This window comes from Notamacropus eugenii, chromosome 2, assembly GCF_028372415.1.
Source record: "Notamacropus eugenii isolate mMacEug1 chromosome 2, mMacEug1.pri_v2, whole genome shotgun sequence".
NCBI lineage: Eukaryota > Metazoa > Chordata > Mammalia > Diprotodontia > Macropodidae > Notamacropus > Notamacropus eugenii.
This window is the reverse complement of record NC_092873.1, coordinates 522,214,226-522,228,954: the sequence shown is the minus strand read 5'-3', so window position 1 is coordinate 522,228,954 and position 14,729 is coordinate 522,214,226. Positions and strand designations below refer to the sequence as shown.

The 14,729-nt window shown below is 44.1% G+C and overlaps 1 protein-coding gene across 8 annotated transcripts in view; it reads right to left on the bottom strand.

Moving 5' to 3' along the window:
• NFIA (nuclear factor I A) overlaps window positions 1-14,729 on the bottom strand; it is a 455,027-nt gene that overhangs the window by 31,779 nt on the left and 408,519 nt on the right. The gene's annotated exons all lie outside the window — the stretch shown is intronic.

The window sequence follows — 14,729 nt, the reverse complement described above, 5'->3', positions numbered from 1 at the left end:
CATCCCTCCCTGGCTGCCCCAAGGGATAAATAATGTAGAAGGCAAGGAGGGAGACGATTGACTTAGGGAGAGTGGTCTTTGCTATGTAGACACATGAAGATTTCAGACCCCCCCGCCCCACCGCAAAGGGAAGGACAAACACTTTTCTCCCTCTCCCCTCTCCCCGACAGTCACACTTTCTATTCTCTCCTTGTAACAATGATTGTACTACGCACTCTGGAGGAGTCGATAAATTGACTGGGGGCCCTGGTGCAGAAGCGAGGCAGGCAAATCCAATAGCCCATTATTTGTGATGGAGAGAGCACACACGTGTGTGCATACGCTTATGGGTGTGTGTGTGTGTCCTGAGAGAAGGGAAGGAGTGAATCAGCAGAGTTAGAGATGGGAAACTGAGGCCTTGACCATGTTGTGTTCCTGGGAACAAGCCTATGGAGAGGAATACATGGGTATACTGCATGGGAGCCCATGGAGGGTGGGGGTCACGGAGCCCAAGGCAGGGAAGATAGAAATTTTGCACTAGGCTAATGTAGATGCAGGCTCTGCCACAAAGTATGCATGTAGGGCTCACTTAAGTCCCTGTAGTATTTCAGTCACTCCCGGCAATCTACAATTCAATGAGGATCACCACCCCATTAGAGCTGATTATGTCAGCTGTGTGTCAGACAAAATAAACATTCAGAAACGGTGCTCCCAGGTTCATAACTGGGTTTTGCACTCGTTCTCGCTTCCCACAGCCAGTACAAGCTTAATAGTTTTTAAATGCAAAATTATAAGCTACCCGGAGACTCTCCACCAGAATTTCTTTATCCATTTCCCCAAACAACCAGAAACTGCTGCTGCTGGCAGAGCGTGGATGCCTTGGCTGAGAGTATGTTAAGTAAGTTCTTAATTAATAAATATCAGCCTACTGGTTAACAAGAGAATAAATGGTACAAGTTATGGGAAACTGGAAGAGGACAGACAATGACCCAATAACGAACAAGGGGATGCGGTTGGGAGGATGGTGGCCAGCCTTGGTGGGGCCTATCCCTCAAAGAAATATCCTCAACTATGATGACGCTGCTGAACACAAATTGGGGGGACCACACTGAGGTCTTCCATGCCTGGGCTTAACCCTCCATATCTCTCATTCATAAATTCCTGGCTTCCATCTAGTCAGCTAAAGTCCCTTCTTGTACAAGAAATCTCTTCTGTTCCTCCTTAATGCTAATGTCTTCTCACCCTCGGATAGCACAGGCCCCCAAGACCTGGGGTTCCCTTCCTTCTCTATGTCATGTGGATTCTCTAGAGGAGGAGCATGCCCCAGATGCTACCTTGCCTTGTTGGTTACTGTTTGGTGTAGGTAAGTCATATTTTATAGGATCTCAGCTAGGGAGAGCCCTGGGAAGTAGGTGCCATTATTACCCTTAACTGAGGCAGAGATTAAATAAGTTGCTTAGGGTTCCATAGCTAGGAAATATCTGAGGCCAGATTTGAACTCAGGAAGATGTGTTCCTGACTCCAGGTCCGGTACCCTATAGCACCACCTGGCTGCCCACACACAAGACATAGCTGGCGTGAATGGCTAATGATCTCAGACTGTAGGTTGGCTACTAAGACCTTTGGCAGAGGCATCAAGGCCAGAATTGGTTGTCCCTAATGCGTCATCCTCCCACACCACACGGGGAGGCTACAGCTTATTTGCCAACAGGTTATTCATCAGTTAATTTGTAAAGAATTTTGAAAGTGAAAAACCAATTAAAGTGCTAAATTACTTCTGAGTACAAAATGGAGAATTCTGATGCCATGTGTGTTCCAGGGAATGGAAAGCTGGGAAAATGACATTAAATGGATGGAATTCATGGAACATCCCAAACAGGTATTCCTTGGATAAGAGAATATAACTAACAAAAGCTACCACTTATATCAGCTATTATGTGCTACCACTTATATCAGCTATTATGTAAACATGATACAGAGCCAAGGTCCTCCTGATTCCAAGTCCAACACTCTCTCCACTATACCAGGCTGCTTTTGCAACCTTCAATATGTGGAATGAGAGGTTGATAGTATCTGTCACTTAACACAAAAGACATATTTTGAAAAAAATCCATTTAGCAAACATTAAAGTACCTACTATGTGTTTATACAAGGACAACTTCCTAACAATTGCAGTTGTCCAGATCACAGTGGGCATCCTCAACGGTGGTGGGAGTGGTTTTCCTTGCACTTGAGGGCTTCAAGTAAAATGTGGATGATCACTTATCAGATCTGTGGTAGAGTGGGGATTTTTGGTAAGGTATCTATTGGATGAGATGAACATGGAGGTTCCTGCTCACTCTGGGATTATGGGATTCGGACATTTGCAAAGCACTGCGTTGAGGACTGGCAGTAATAGGATGGAGAATGACAAGACACTTTCACTCGGATCAGAGAGATGTACATGGATAGTAAGGACAGGGTGCAGCAGGCTCTGGTTAGTGTGACTCAGATTTTGTGACTTATTTTAAATGGCCCTGGAGAATCCGTAACTTCAAGGAATCTTATTCTGTAAAACAAAAATATTCCTCATGGATGGATCCCATACATTGGCTACCAGAATCAGGCTCTACAGAGATCTTAAGAGGCAAGGGTTATTAGTTAAGTTGAGATCTTTCAGATTTCAAAGGGTCCATTAACTTTTAAAAATATTTGGATAGCTGTATTTCAGTATAATTCTTTTCCTTTGTTATCCTGTGCATTTTATTTTATACATTTTAAAACATGATTCTGAGAAAGGATCCAAAAGCTTCATCAGATTGCCAGAAGGGTCCAGGACACAAACAAGGTGAAGAGTCCCTGGGCTTGAGCAGTGGGCCAAACACAGAAAACATTCAATTTCACAGAGATAAGTGACTTCAAACACCAGGTTGGTCATAGGGTCTGGCCACAGCAACTGCTCAGGGTAACTAAACCAGCATGACAATCCTGAGGCTAGGAAGCCTGGAGGACAGAGGTAGAGGGGCTGCTGTCAGCATCAGTGGTGGATGTATTTCCAGCGACTAAACTGGAGTTCTTTGAAGTAATGAGGTAATGGAGTTCTAAGAATCAACCGTACCAGCAGAGGAGAGAGAGGTGTGGTTGGACAATGCTTTGGGTGAAAAAGAGCTGGGGGGTTTGGCACACTTCCAGGCAGCAAGATTCTATGGAAACTCTGATACTATCACAGGTAGCAGAATCAGAGAGGTGACAGTGCTAGAGTTCTCTGCACTGATCAGACCACATCTGGAGTCACGTGGGCAGTTACAGGCTCCATATTGAAGGCACCATATAGCTGGAGAGCCACCAGAATAGGGCAGCCAGATGGCAAAAGATCTCATGGTCATGTTCTGGGAGAAGCTAGAGAATGAAGACTTGGAGTCTTCTGGGAGAGGCAGCTAAGTATACTCCCATACTGATATTTCTATACTCCTTTGAGGTTTGCTTTTATTTACTTATATGTACATTTTATGTTTATATATCGCCTTGAGGTTTTTAAGATTTTGATATACATTATCTCCTTTGAGTACATTACCTCATTTCTTTTTTAATGGTTAACAAAAGGAGATTGACTTTTAGACCGTAGGAAGAGAATTGCATTCAACAAGGACATGCGAAGAGGAATCTGGAGTTGATTCAGCTACCTTGCCTCAGTTTACCCATTGTGGTTTGAACAGTATATTTCCTGTTCATAGTTGCAAGGGACCTCAGAAGGCACCTAGTCTGACTCCCTCGTTTACAGATGAGGATACTGAGACCAAGGGAAAAGTGACTTTCCTAGGTCAGTAAAGTAAAAGGGCAGTACCAGGATTAGATGTGCCCTACATGCTGGCTGGGTGAATATGAATTCAGGTCCTTTGACTTCTATGCCACCGGTCTTTCCATTGCATCATGATCATTGCTCAATAAAAAGAGAAATTTCCTAACAGCTCAGACAAACTGACCTGTAGTGTAATGAGCTGCCTCAGAAGATGCTGAATCTCCCTTGGGAGACCTTGTGGGACTCTAGCCAAGTCACTTGAGCTCCCTAAGGCCTCAATTCCCTCATCTGTAAAATGAGGGGGTCCTTTGACATCCACTTCAGCCCTAGAGCTATAATCCTATTACCCAGGTTTTAAATCTCAGCTTTGCCACATATTACCTGTGTGGCCCTGGGCAAGTCACTCAACTTCCCTAAAGCTTTGGTTTCATACCTGGAAGTCATCATGAGGAGAATGGATGGATGGCCTCATTTTGAGGCTGTCCCTTGAGGGCAGTAGAGAAAGCCTGGCAAAGAATACACATTTACCAAATGCTAGTTGAACTGACTCGGGTTTGGATTGCAAACCCTTTTCCTGAGCGATTCAGTGATTTGGTTAAAGGAATCCTAACCCCCACCTAAATCTGGACATTTTCACCGGCAGGGCTCTTCTTCAAGCGAAGCCCTCCCACTGGACATGTGGCCTTGTCCACCCCTGTACTTTTGTGTCTTGGCCTGCCCTCGGAAGCTCTGTTTATCTGAGTGAGGCAAATGGAGACTTTGCTCTTTTTTCCAGAGGAAACATCTGGTTCCAAGAACATGGGAGATGTTGCCGGTTGGGTGATGAAGTCAGTGGCCCAGGAACTAGAGGGTACTGTTTCACAGGCTTTCTCTGAAGTCAGACAACAAAACAACCCAACCCAACCCTGGAAGAGCCCTCAAATGCTGTCTTCTCCAGCTTCTGTTTACTAGAAAAAAGCACTCCCAGAGATCTGCCCCTTCTCATCCCCCAAGATCTCTGAATCTTAGGCCTTCAATGAGATGCTTATTGAGGTCCATGAAAAATGTGTGGTCTACCTGTCAGTGTTCCCAGGAAACTTCCCAGGGCTATAAGTTACAGATGATACAGGAAATTTCCACATTGGATGTTCACCACATTGATGAAATCACAGGTCTGGGCCCTCCCCCTTGTCCCCTTCTACATCGCCTGCCCCCAAATCATTAAGATGTTTTTCCTTAAGTCTAAATCTGCCCCTCTTCCTCTTGTGCCTAATTCTGCCTTCTGGGGCCAAAGCTGAAAGAGTCGAATCCTTCCATCCTTATTAGAAGATTGCTGTCGCATCCTGCCCTCTGTTATTCTCAGTTCCCAAACAGGTTGAACACCTCTATTTCTTCCACCTGATTCTTATGTGGAACCCCTCATCTTGCATTCCTTCTCTTAGATCAATGGTTCTCAGCCTGGGGTCCACAGATTTCAAGGGGTCTGTGAACTTGACAGTCGAAAGCTTTTTTATTTTTATTAGCCTCTAAGTCTAACTGAAAGTTAGCATTTTCTTCCATTATTTAAAAACATTATCCCAAGAAGCAATCCCTAGACTGTACCAGACTGCCAAAGGAGTCCCTGGCACAACAAATGTGAAGGGCCCCCGCCTTCCATATTCCTAGACTTATCAGAGTCCTTCCTAAAACATTCAGCCCAGAACTAAACACAATACTTGGTGATGACAGAGTCTGGGGAACTAGGATTTCCCTCATTCTGGACACTATTCAGTCTAATATCATGTTAGCTCTCTTTTTCTAGCCCTTCTCCATTATATTAAAGGAGTCACATTTAGGATTTTAGAGGATTTAGCTGCTTCACTCACAGGCCTAGCAGGTCACCTGGATGGATAGGTAGGCAAGCTACAGTATATCCACAGGAACCATCCTGTGGTCCAAGACAGTGAGAGGTCTGGAGACTGGAATGGACAAAGACTAATGGAAAGAACTAGGGATATTTATTTAGCAGGGACAAGAAAACATCCCTGGGGTGGGGGAGTGGACACAGAGTATCCATCTTTACATATTTGCAGGCCAAATTAATATTTCTTTTTAATTTAATTTTTTCAAATTCATATTTCTGAAGAACTGATCTGAGACGGAGTGATCTGAGACTACCCTGCTTAACAGTTTTCAAAGGCTCCCTACTGTCTTGAGGATAAAAGTGAGCTTTTTCATCTACCAGGGAAAGCTCTGTATAACCGGGATTTAGATGACGAATCCCTCTCCTATCTTCTAAACTCCAGTCAAGTTGGCTTTTCTGTCTTCCCCTAAAGTTGGTCTTGTCTCTCCTTGTCTCTGTGCCTTGGCAGACATCTCAAATGCATTCCTTCCTCATCCCCCCTTCTTGGAATTCTTAGCTTCCTCCAACACTCAGCTCCTGTCACCTCCTACAGGGAGTCTTTCATGATTCTCCTATTGGTGAGTGTTCCCTCCCTCTTCAAAAAATTTTATATTTCTTTATTTCCTCCAATAGAATAAAATCTCCTTGAGGGTGGGGCCTGTTCTTTCTTTTCTCCTTTATCCCAAATGCCTTGGAATTAATCAATTAAGCACCAATATTTATTAAAGCATCTATTATGGGCCTCGCATTGTGCCAGGAACATAGAGAAGGTGTTTTGTGATCATTTATGAAGTTAGATTGAAGTCTACGTGGTCTGCTTGGCCCCAGATGGGGGAAATAGACACAATGAGCAGGAGGTAGAGAGAGACAGATTTGGGATCAAACGGATGATAATAAAACTTTCTAAAAATGAAAGCTGTGCTCCTGGTGATGGATTGGGGATGTAGAATGCCGCATACATTGGTTTGTTCTGCTTGACTATGCACATTTGTTTTTCTTTCTCTTTTTTATTTTTCAACAGAGGGAAGTGGAAGGGAGAAAAAAATAAAATTTTGTTAAATAAAAAAAAATAAAATTAATTTAAAAAAGAATTAGAGTGGTCTCCCCATATAATGGGCTCTTTAAGGAGCTAGTGAGTTTCTCTTTCCTGGAAGTATTCAAGCGGGGGCTGAGGGACCATCTGTTGCTGTGGAAGGGTTACTTGATCAGGTACGGGTTGAATGAGATGGTCCCAAAGGTCCCTTCCAACTCAGTGAGTCTGGGATTCTTTGCAACTTTTTCTGTTTGCAAGCATTACTCAGTCCATTTGTATCATGTGCAGCTGGTGGGACCTTGCTGTAAACAAGATGGAATCTGGCATCTGGGCCAAGAAGACCAGAGGGTGGAGCTGAAGGGAAGCTTTTGGGTCATCCATCAGGGGCTGTGACAGAAAGGGATGAGGGGGAGCTTCCCTCCTCCCCCCCAAGGAGCTATGTCTTTGTCCCTAATGCTCCTGACTGGGGGAATCTAAACCATACTGGCAAGTTCCATTTGGAAATCAACAAAAGATTCTCTTTATTGAGGAAAAAATTTCTTTTTTGGAGGGGGTGTATAGAGCCTGCAAAAAGCTCTAGCAAGTCAATGTGGGAGATGCCCAGGGTGGTTAGATTCATTTCTGTTTCAGCTGGTAAAGAATTAGGAAGACCCAGACTGAGGGGAACAAATGCTCTTTCCTAGGCATTATAACATGGAGCTGAGGATGGGGAGGGAGGGAGATTCATGCTCAGCTGTAGGTTCTGGGACAGATCACTCCTCTGGGCTTGCAGCTTTATCTTTAAAAATCAGAATCTGATGACTTCTACCACCCCTTCTAGCTCCAGACCTAGGATTCTAAGCCCCTTAACACCTCTGGGCTTTGGTTGTCTCATCTGTAAAAAGGAGTAGACTTGGATGGTCTCTAAAGATTCTTGCCAGCTCCCGATCTCAGATCCTACACCTCTTCCCTGGTCCTCAATCTCCTCATCTGGCAAGTACACACCTGGGATCCTATTCTCTCCCACACAGTGGCCCTTGAGAGGCAGATCTTCTCAGGGATTCCTCCCCATGATCAGGATGCACCTGAACTAGAAGAGAGACCTGCCATGGTCAGATTAATAACAATAGCTCCTGTTTGCGTAGAGCTTTAAAGTTTATACTTCATGCATCATTTCATTTCCTTCTCACCACAGCCTTGTGGCGCATGTGCTATAACTACTGTTATTCCAATTTAAAGACAGGAAAGTGAGGGCCAGAAAAGTGATTTTCCTGGGGTCACAAGTATCTCAGTCAGGACTTGAACTCTGGACATCTTGACTCCAAGTTCACTGTTCTATTGACTACCCTTGACTGTCTGTAGGGGATGGTGGAGAAAGGATGGACCCAACAATTGAACCATTGGATCTTTGTCTTTCTCCCTTTTCTGGGGTATCTATTAGCACAACAGCTGAATGGGACCACCATCCTGATAAGTCCTTGCTATGCAAACTACACATGCCCAGTTATGGTACAAAGATTTCACCCCATTCCCATGTAATGGCAGGGCATCCCAAAGGGTCCTTAAGAAAGGGCCAGTGACCATAGATTATAGGATTGGGAAATAGAAAGAATTTCCAAGATCAACTAACCCAACCTCCTCATTTTGTATATGAGGAAACTGAGGCTCTAGCAGGCTAAATGACTTGCCCAAGGTCACACAGATAATAAGCGATAGCGCCAAACTTTGTACCGAGTTCGTTTGACTCCCAAACTACCTCTTTCCACTGCACTGCTCTCTAGCTAAGACTAAATACCAGACAGGAGGCTTAATTCATAAAACTCTCAGAATACTAGACAAAAGAGAATATCCTTTGGATTTTCATGCCAGTCAATGGCAAAACCCCTAAAAACCACCAGCACCATCACCAATAAAAATTCCACTTGCAGTAGTATCTTTTTTTCTTTTTCTTTTGAAAATTGAAAATGTATGCTTCACTCTGCACTCAGGGTTCATCATGGGACCTTTGGAATTATCTTGGATCATTGTACTGATCAGTCTTTCAGGGCTGATCATCGTTAGAATTTTGTTGATACTGTGTACAATGATCTCCTGGTCTTGCAGTAGATTCTCAAAGAGAAAATAGGTGCCTACTACTTATTGGCCAACCACACAAAAGAATACTAAACGGTGAAGGCATTTACACATTTTCTAAAAAAGGTGAAATGCTGGGTTGGGTTTAAAATTCTCCAGCTTTGCTCTCCACCAAAGGGTGATTCTGGCAGTGCTGGAGTGTGACAGAGGGGGACTCCTCCCCCCAACACGGAGGCTGGGCCTTGCTTCTGGGTCTCCCCAGCTGCTGCAATGAACTTCTCTGCTTACTCCTCAGGGACTTTCACAGCCCTGAACTCAGGAGGCCAGGAACTCCTCCATGCAGGAGGCTCGGGTCAGAGGTGAAGCGCCTGGAGGATCATTTCAGCTAATTGAAATGCAAGGTCAAATGAGGAAGATAGAGTGGGAGGAGATAAGGGAGGTAGGGGAGGGGCAATGGAGATCATCCACCTGAGGTCTACTCCAGGAGGACCAGACTCAGCCCATTTCTCTTGTCTAGAAGGGACGGATCCTCCCATTCCCTAAGTCACAGTCTGCCAGGCACAAGTGAAAAAGGGAAGGAGGAATTGAAGAAATGCTCTCTCTATGCACCGAAATGACTTCTTAGTAATGTCACTAGTTTCTAAGCACAACTGGTTGTTGGTATCACTGTTTAACATTTAATCTAGCAAAACATTTAATGTTTTTTAAAGAGGGAGGAAAAAGGCATCCAGACAGTACAAAGTCTACAGGCTTAAATTGAATCAGGGATTTTGATATGTCCTCCAAGCTAACTGTGCTTAGATCCATGACGGGGCTCCCTAAAAGAGGGGAGGGATTGTCCTTTGTAACTGTGTTCTGGGGTCTTTCAGCTGCTAGCACCCAACTACTCTGCATCTGTTTTGTATTTTTCTGTACAAGTGTATGCTGTCACCACCCGTAGGCTTCCTGAGGATAAGGAATGTTAATTCACTTTATCTTTGTACCTTCACGGCTATATACTGTACTACTCTATGTATTGTACTACTAGTAGCATATGGCAGCATATAGCAAGTATATATAGATATACATATACAGTAGGTGTTTAATCAATCCTTGCTAGGAGGTCATAAGATAATAACATCACAGACAAGAGATGTAAGAGACTTTCAAGGTCATCCGTAGTCTAATAGATTCATTCTACAATTGAGGAAACAGGCTCAGAGGGGTTAGTCATTCAGCCGTGATCACACAGGTAGGAAGAGGCTTGAACTTGGATTTAAGGTCCCCTTGGTCCAAATTCAGCAAGCTTTCCAGAGCATATCGTTGATCCCTAGTCATATGCATTGACTTTTGCCCCATTTATAGAATTTAAGTCCTATGAGAGCAGGGGCTTTGTCTTGTTAAAGTTTTTCTTTGCTCCCAGTACTGATCACAATATTCTGTCCACAAGAGGCAGATGGTGTTTATTGGTTTGATTGGCTCTAGTATTTTGGAGTCTGGGTGAGCCTCTGGTAGGTGTGATCCTCTCTGCTTCACCTCCCAGAATTTCCTTATTTCCCAGAGCTCAAAGTTGGAATGGACCTCAGCAGCCATCGAATCCAACATTGTGCCATCTCTGTTCATCATCTCTGACAAGCGGCCATCCAGTCTTTGCTTAAAGGCTTCCAGTGAATTTCAGGGTGGGGAGGGATCTTAGGAGCCACTGACCCAACTTTGCCTCCCAACAGAACCCATCCCACAACTGCCTCAAAAAGTGGCTGTTCAGACTTTGCTACGAAGGCTGGAGGAGAAGAACATCTGGTTTGGTGAGGCCAGGACCTCTCAGCATCCACTAGTCTCCAGGAAGATGGGCCGTGTATCCCACACTTATATTTCTAACCTTCCCAAGGTGGAAGGAAGTAAATCAGATTGCTTGTAAGTCAGGCAGTGAAATCATTTGGTAAGCAAAGGTTACCACTGTTGTGTCTTCTTTGTCAACAAATCAGATCCTTGCCAAGCCAAGTGATTCTTGTAATCACCCAAATAGTAATTCAGTTTTAAATTGCTTTTCAGATACCATGATGCTGTGGATGAGGAGCTGGGATGGGTGTGGGTGGCCAGGAGGGGTGGTCTATCTCATTTGTCATCTTAAAGACTTCATCTTCATTGGTTCTAATGGGGAAAGCTTTCTGTCTTGAACAATGACTAAAAGAGGGCCCAGCCCTAGGCCAGGTCTTTGTCTGGGTCTACCTTGGGAGGATGAACTGGAATTGCCATTTGTTACCCTGGGAGGGAAATATGAACATTCTTCTCTAAATCGACAACTTTGCTGACTTGCTCTCATTTCAGGGACCAAAGTAAATTATGAAAAATATTTGACATAATCATTGGCTTTCTGTTGTGTTTGGGGCAGGCTTCCACTCTTTTCTAGTTATTAAAAGTGCAAGGGCCCATGGGATTGGAGTTTGACAGCTGGAAGGGGCCTTCCAAGGCCATCAGATCTGGCCCTTTTATTTTACAGAGAAGGAGCCTGTGACCCAGAGTGACTTGTCCAAGGTCCTTCAAGTCCTAAGTCATAGGCTCACAGACTGAGCCCAGTTGGACCTCTTATCCACTCTGCCATGAAGCAGGAGGTTGGAATAGGGGACTGCCAGTAAGATTCTTGAAGACCAAGCATTTCTGTATGGCCAGCACCTACCAGTGTCTACCACAGAGTAGGCATTTAATAAAGGCATGGTCTATTTTTTTCATCAGACCAACCATATTTAATTTTCTGAATGCAACTCTTCCATTCTGGCCTTCTCATCCTGTATAAGTCATCAGGCTTTCTTGTTCTGTAATTCCGCATAGATACTCAGAATGCCACAACGCAGAGAACACTGCAGGAGGCCCCAGGAGGCCTGGGGTCAAACCCCATTTCTTGCTCTACATTTGTCACTGTGGCCAAGTCACCCTCCCTGGCCTTAGTTTTTTCCTCTGTAAGTCAAATAAGTTTATTATTTATTTTCAAACATAATGGCAATTTATCAATTTAGCTCCAATATTAAAGATGCTAAAATGATTTTGCTTTATGAGGAATGTTTATGGCCAAAGCAAGAATATATCCATGAGCACCAGTGGTTGATAATGCAACCACGGCAGTTTTCTTCAGGACAGAAAACACCACAAGGGCCATCAATATTTTTTAAAAGAAACCACTGACAGGTGTCTGTCTATGGGATGTCAAATATCAGAAACTAATATATAGTCATGTTCAGATGCCCAAAGGTATGATATCTGTCAGATATCACACGTACATCTGTATGATATCAGACATAGGGGTTTAGGGAGGCATGATTGGATTGGGAAGGGGCTGGTTGGGGAAGAGGGTGACTGTCTTTAAATATCTGAAGGGCTATTGCCTGCAAGAAGGATTCAACCTGCTCTGCTTGGCCCCAGCCAATAGAATCAGGAGCAATGAGAGGAAGCTGGGAGGAGGAGAGTGTAAGCTGGAGGTGAGGAAGAGTATCCCCAGAGGGGAATGGGCTGCCTTGGGGATGGAGGGTTCCTCCTCAGGGGAGCCTCTGAGGAAAGGTGATCAGGCCACTTGTTAGGAATGTTGCAGAGGGTATTCTCTTTGGGCATAGGTTGTACTAATTGGCCACTAAGGTTCCCAATAATAAATGCTTGTTTGCTGGCTGACTTCGGAGTTCTGTAACTCTGAAATTTTGATATGAATATCTGCATTCCTTATTTTTTATCCCTGATGCCTGGTATTATAATGGAAACTTTGTTGGGCAGCTAGCCTTGTTGGGTAGCGTGTGTGATAAAGCTGGATGTGGGGAAAGGAAGACCTGAGTTCAAAACCAGCCTCAGACCCTTCCTTAGTTGTGAGACCCTGGGCCTGGGACTACCTCTGCCTGCCTCAGATTCCTCATTTGTAAAATGGGAATAATTACAGTATCTAACTCCCAGGTTATAATAATAGTGCAACCCCAGAGGGTTTGTGAGGCTTAAGGGAACATTTTGCAAAAAGCTGTATAATGTTTATATTACTTGTAAAATGCTACATAAACACCATTATTATTATTATCATATACACAGAAATATAATTATAGGATCATAGATTTAAATCTGGAAGGGACCTCAGTAGTCAGTTAATTCAACTCTCATTTTACAGCTGAGGAAACTGAGACCCAGGGAGGGATCACTGATAGAGAACAGAAAAGGTCCTCAGAGGCCATCTGGCCCAACTCCCTTACTTTACAGATGAGGAAACTGAGGTCCATGGAAGGAAAATGACCTGCTCAGGCTTATACAACAAGGACTATAAATAAATAAATTAGAATATAGGGTCATAGATTTAGAGGTCATATGGTCCAAGCCTGTCATTTTACTGGTAAGGAAACGGAGTACCACAGTGGGGGTTCGAGAAGGGGGCTATTGTGTCACAAGATGAAAGGATTATAGATGTAGAGATGTAAGGGACCTTAGAGTTCATCCAACGCAGCCCCTTGATTATGCACATGAGGAAACTGAGGCCCAGAGGAAAAGCCAATTACTGCAGATCACAATGAGAGTAAATGACAGTTTCACTTGGATTTGAATCCAGCTTGCTACTCTTTCTGCTATAACATGCCACCAGATGATGGCATCTTCTCAATGGGATTACACAGGCTATGTTCTCTCTCTCTTATATGGAACTATACTGTGGATGGAACTCAGGATCAGAGTTCAACAGTTTTGCCTGTGCAAAAACCAAAGGGATAGTTCAACATAATTTGCAAGCTACAATTATTTTGGGGAGAGGGGTGGCTGATATTTAACGGGTACATAAAACGACTTGAAAAAAGCCTTTCTGAGAAACAGAACAAAAGAAAACAGAAAAAAACCTCCTGGAGAGTTGCTGTCTCATGAGGTCAGTTCTCTTGGATGTACAACGGAGAAACCCGAGTGCCTGAAGATGTTAACAGCACATCCTGAAAGCCTGTTTTCTCTATTTTGGGTGATTCTGGAGAACTTAGAGTCATTTTTCAAATCACAGGGAAGACTCGGACATGGCAAAGTCAGTGCTGAACTTGGAGAGTTTTATGGGAGGTGCTGAAGAGGGAGGCTTCTATCCTGGTGCTTGGATGGGAGCTGGATTCCCACAGATGAAGGAAGACGTTGGGAGGGGAAGAGTTAATCCTCTCTTCTCCTCCTTCTCCTCTTCCCCCCTTACCTCTCCCTCCCCCTACTCCCACCCCAGCTGCCTGTACTGCTGGTGTACTTTCTGTGACCCTGCTTAATGCAGGGAATGTCTCAAATACAAGGTCCTGTAACCTGTACTGGTTACACAGCCATAAAACAGAACCCTTTACACATGGAGCCAACAGTCCCAGAGCGGCAAATTCATCCTGCTTATGAGCACCTCGTCACTTCTTACAGGCAGAGATTAATAGGAAGCAATAGAGGAAGCCTCTGGAGGTGACGGAGGCATGCGCTGGGAACACACACACAAAAGCACAGACCATCTCCGACACAGTGGTGGTGTTTGGGTGGCAAGCACGTGCGGGAAAGGTGTGCCTCATGCCCAGTTCAGACAAGAGAGAGGATGCTTGGGTTCCCATCCTGAACTGAGAAATTTCTTTCTCTCTCTCCCCATTGAGCAGTTTTAGCAGAATTCCAAATGCCTTGACTCAGTTTACCTTTGACCCAAAATGCCTAGCATTGTCTCTTAACTGGCATTATTTTGAAATAACTGAATGGCTTTAACTACTCTTCACCCTGCAAGACAATTGTGAAATGATTCTAATACAACAGCTCACTCTGTGCTGAGACATGACAAGACAAGACTGTCTTGCCTACTTGACCACATATCATGGTCTGTTACAAATGCTGTCCTCCCCCCTCCAACTTAGTGCACCTTACATCTGGCTTGAATTAGTCACTAACAAAACTGCCAACAACTATTTTTTGGACCAACCCCAAGAATTCCATAGGGCTCATAAAACATTTTCTTTTTTCCCAAAGGAATAAACCACAAAAACTAAAAGTCTGGCCTGGGCTCCTGATTCTATTATGAAAAATACAGAGCCACTGGTTTCCCC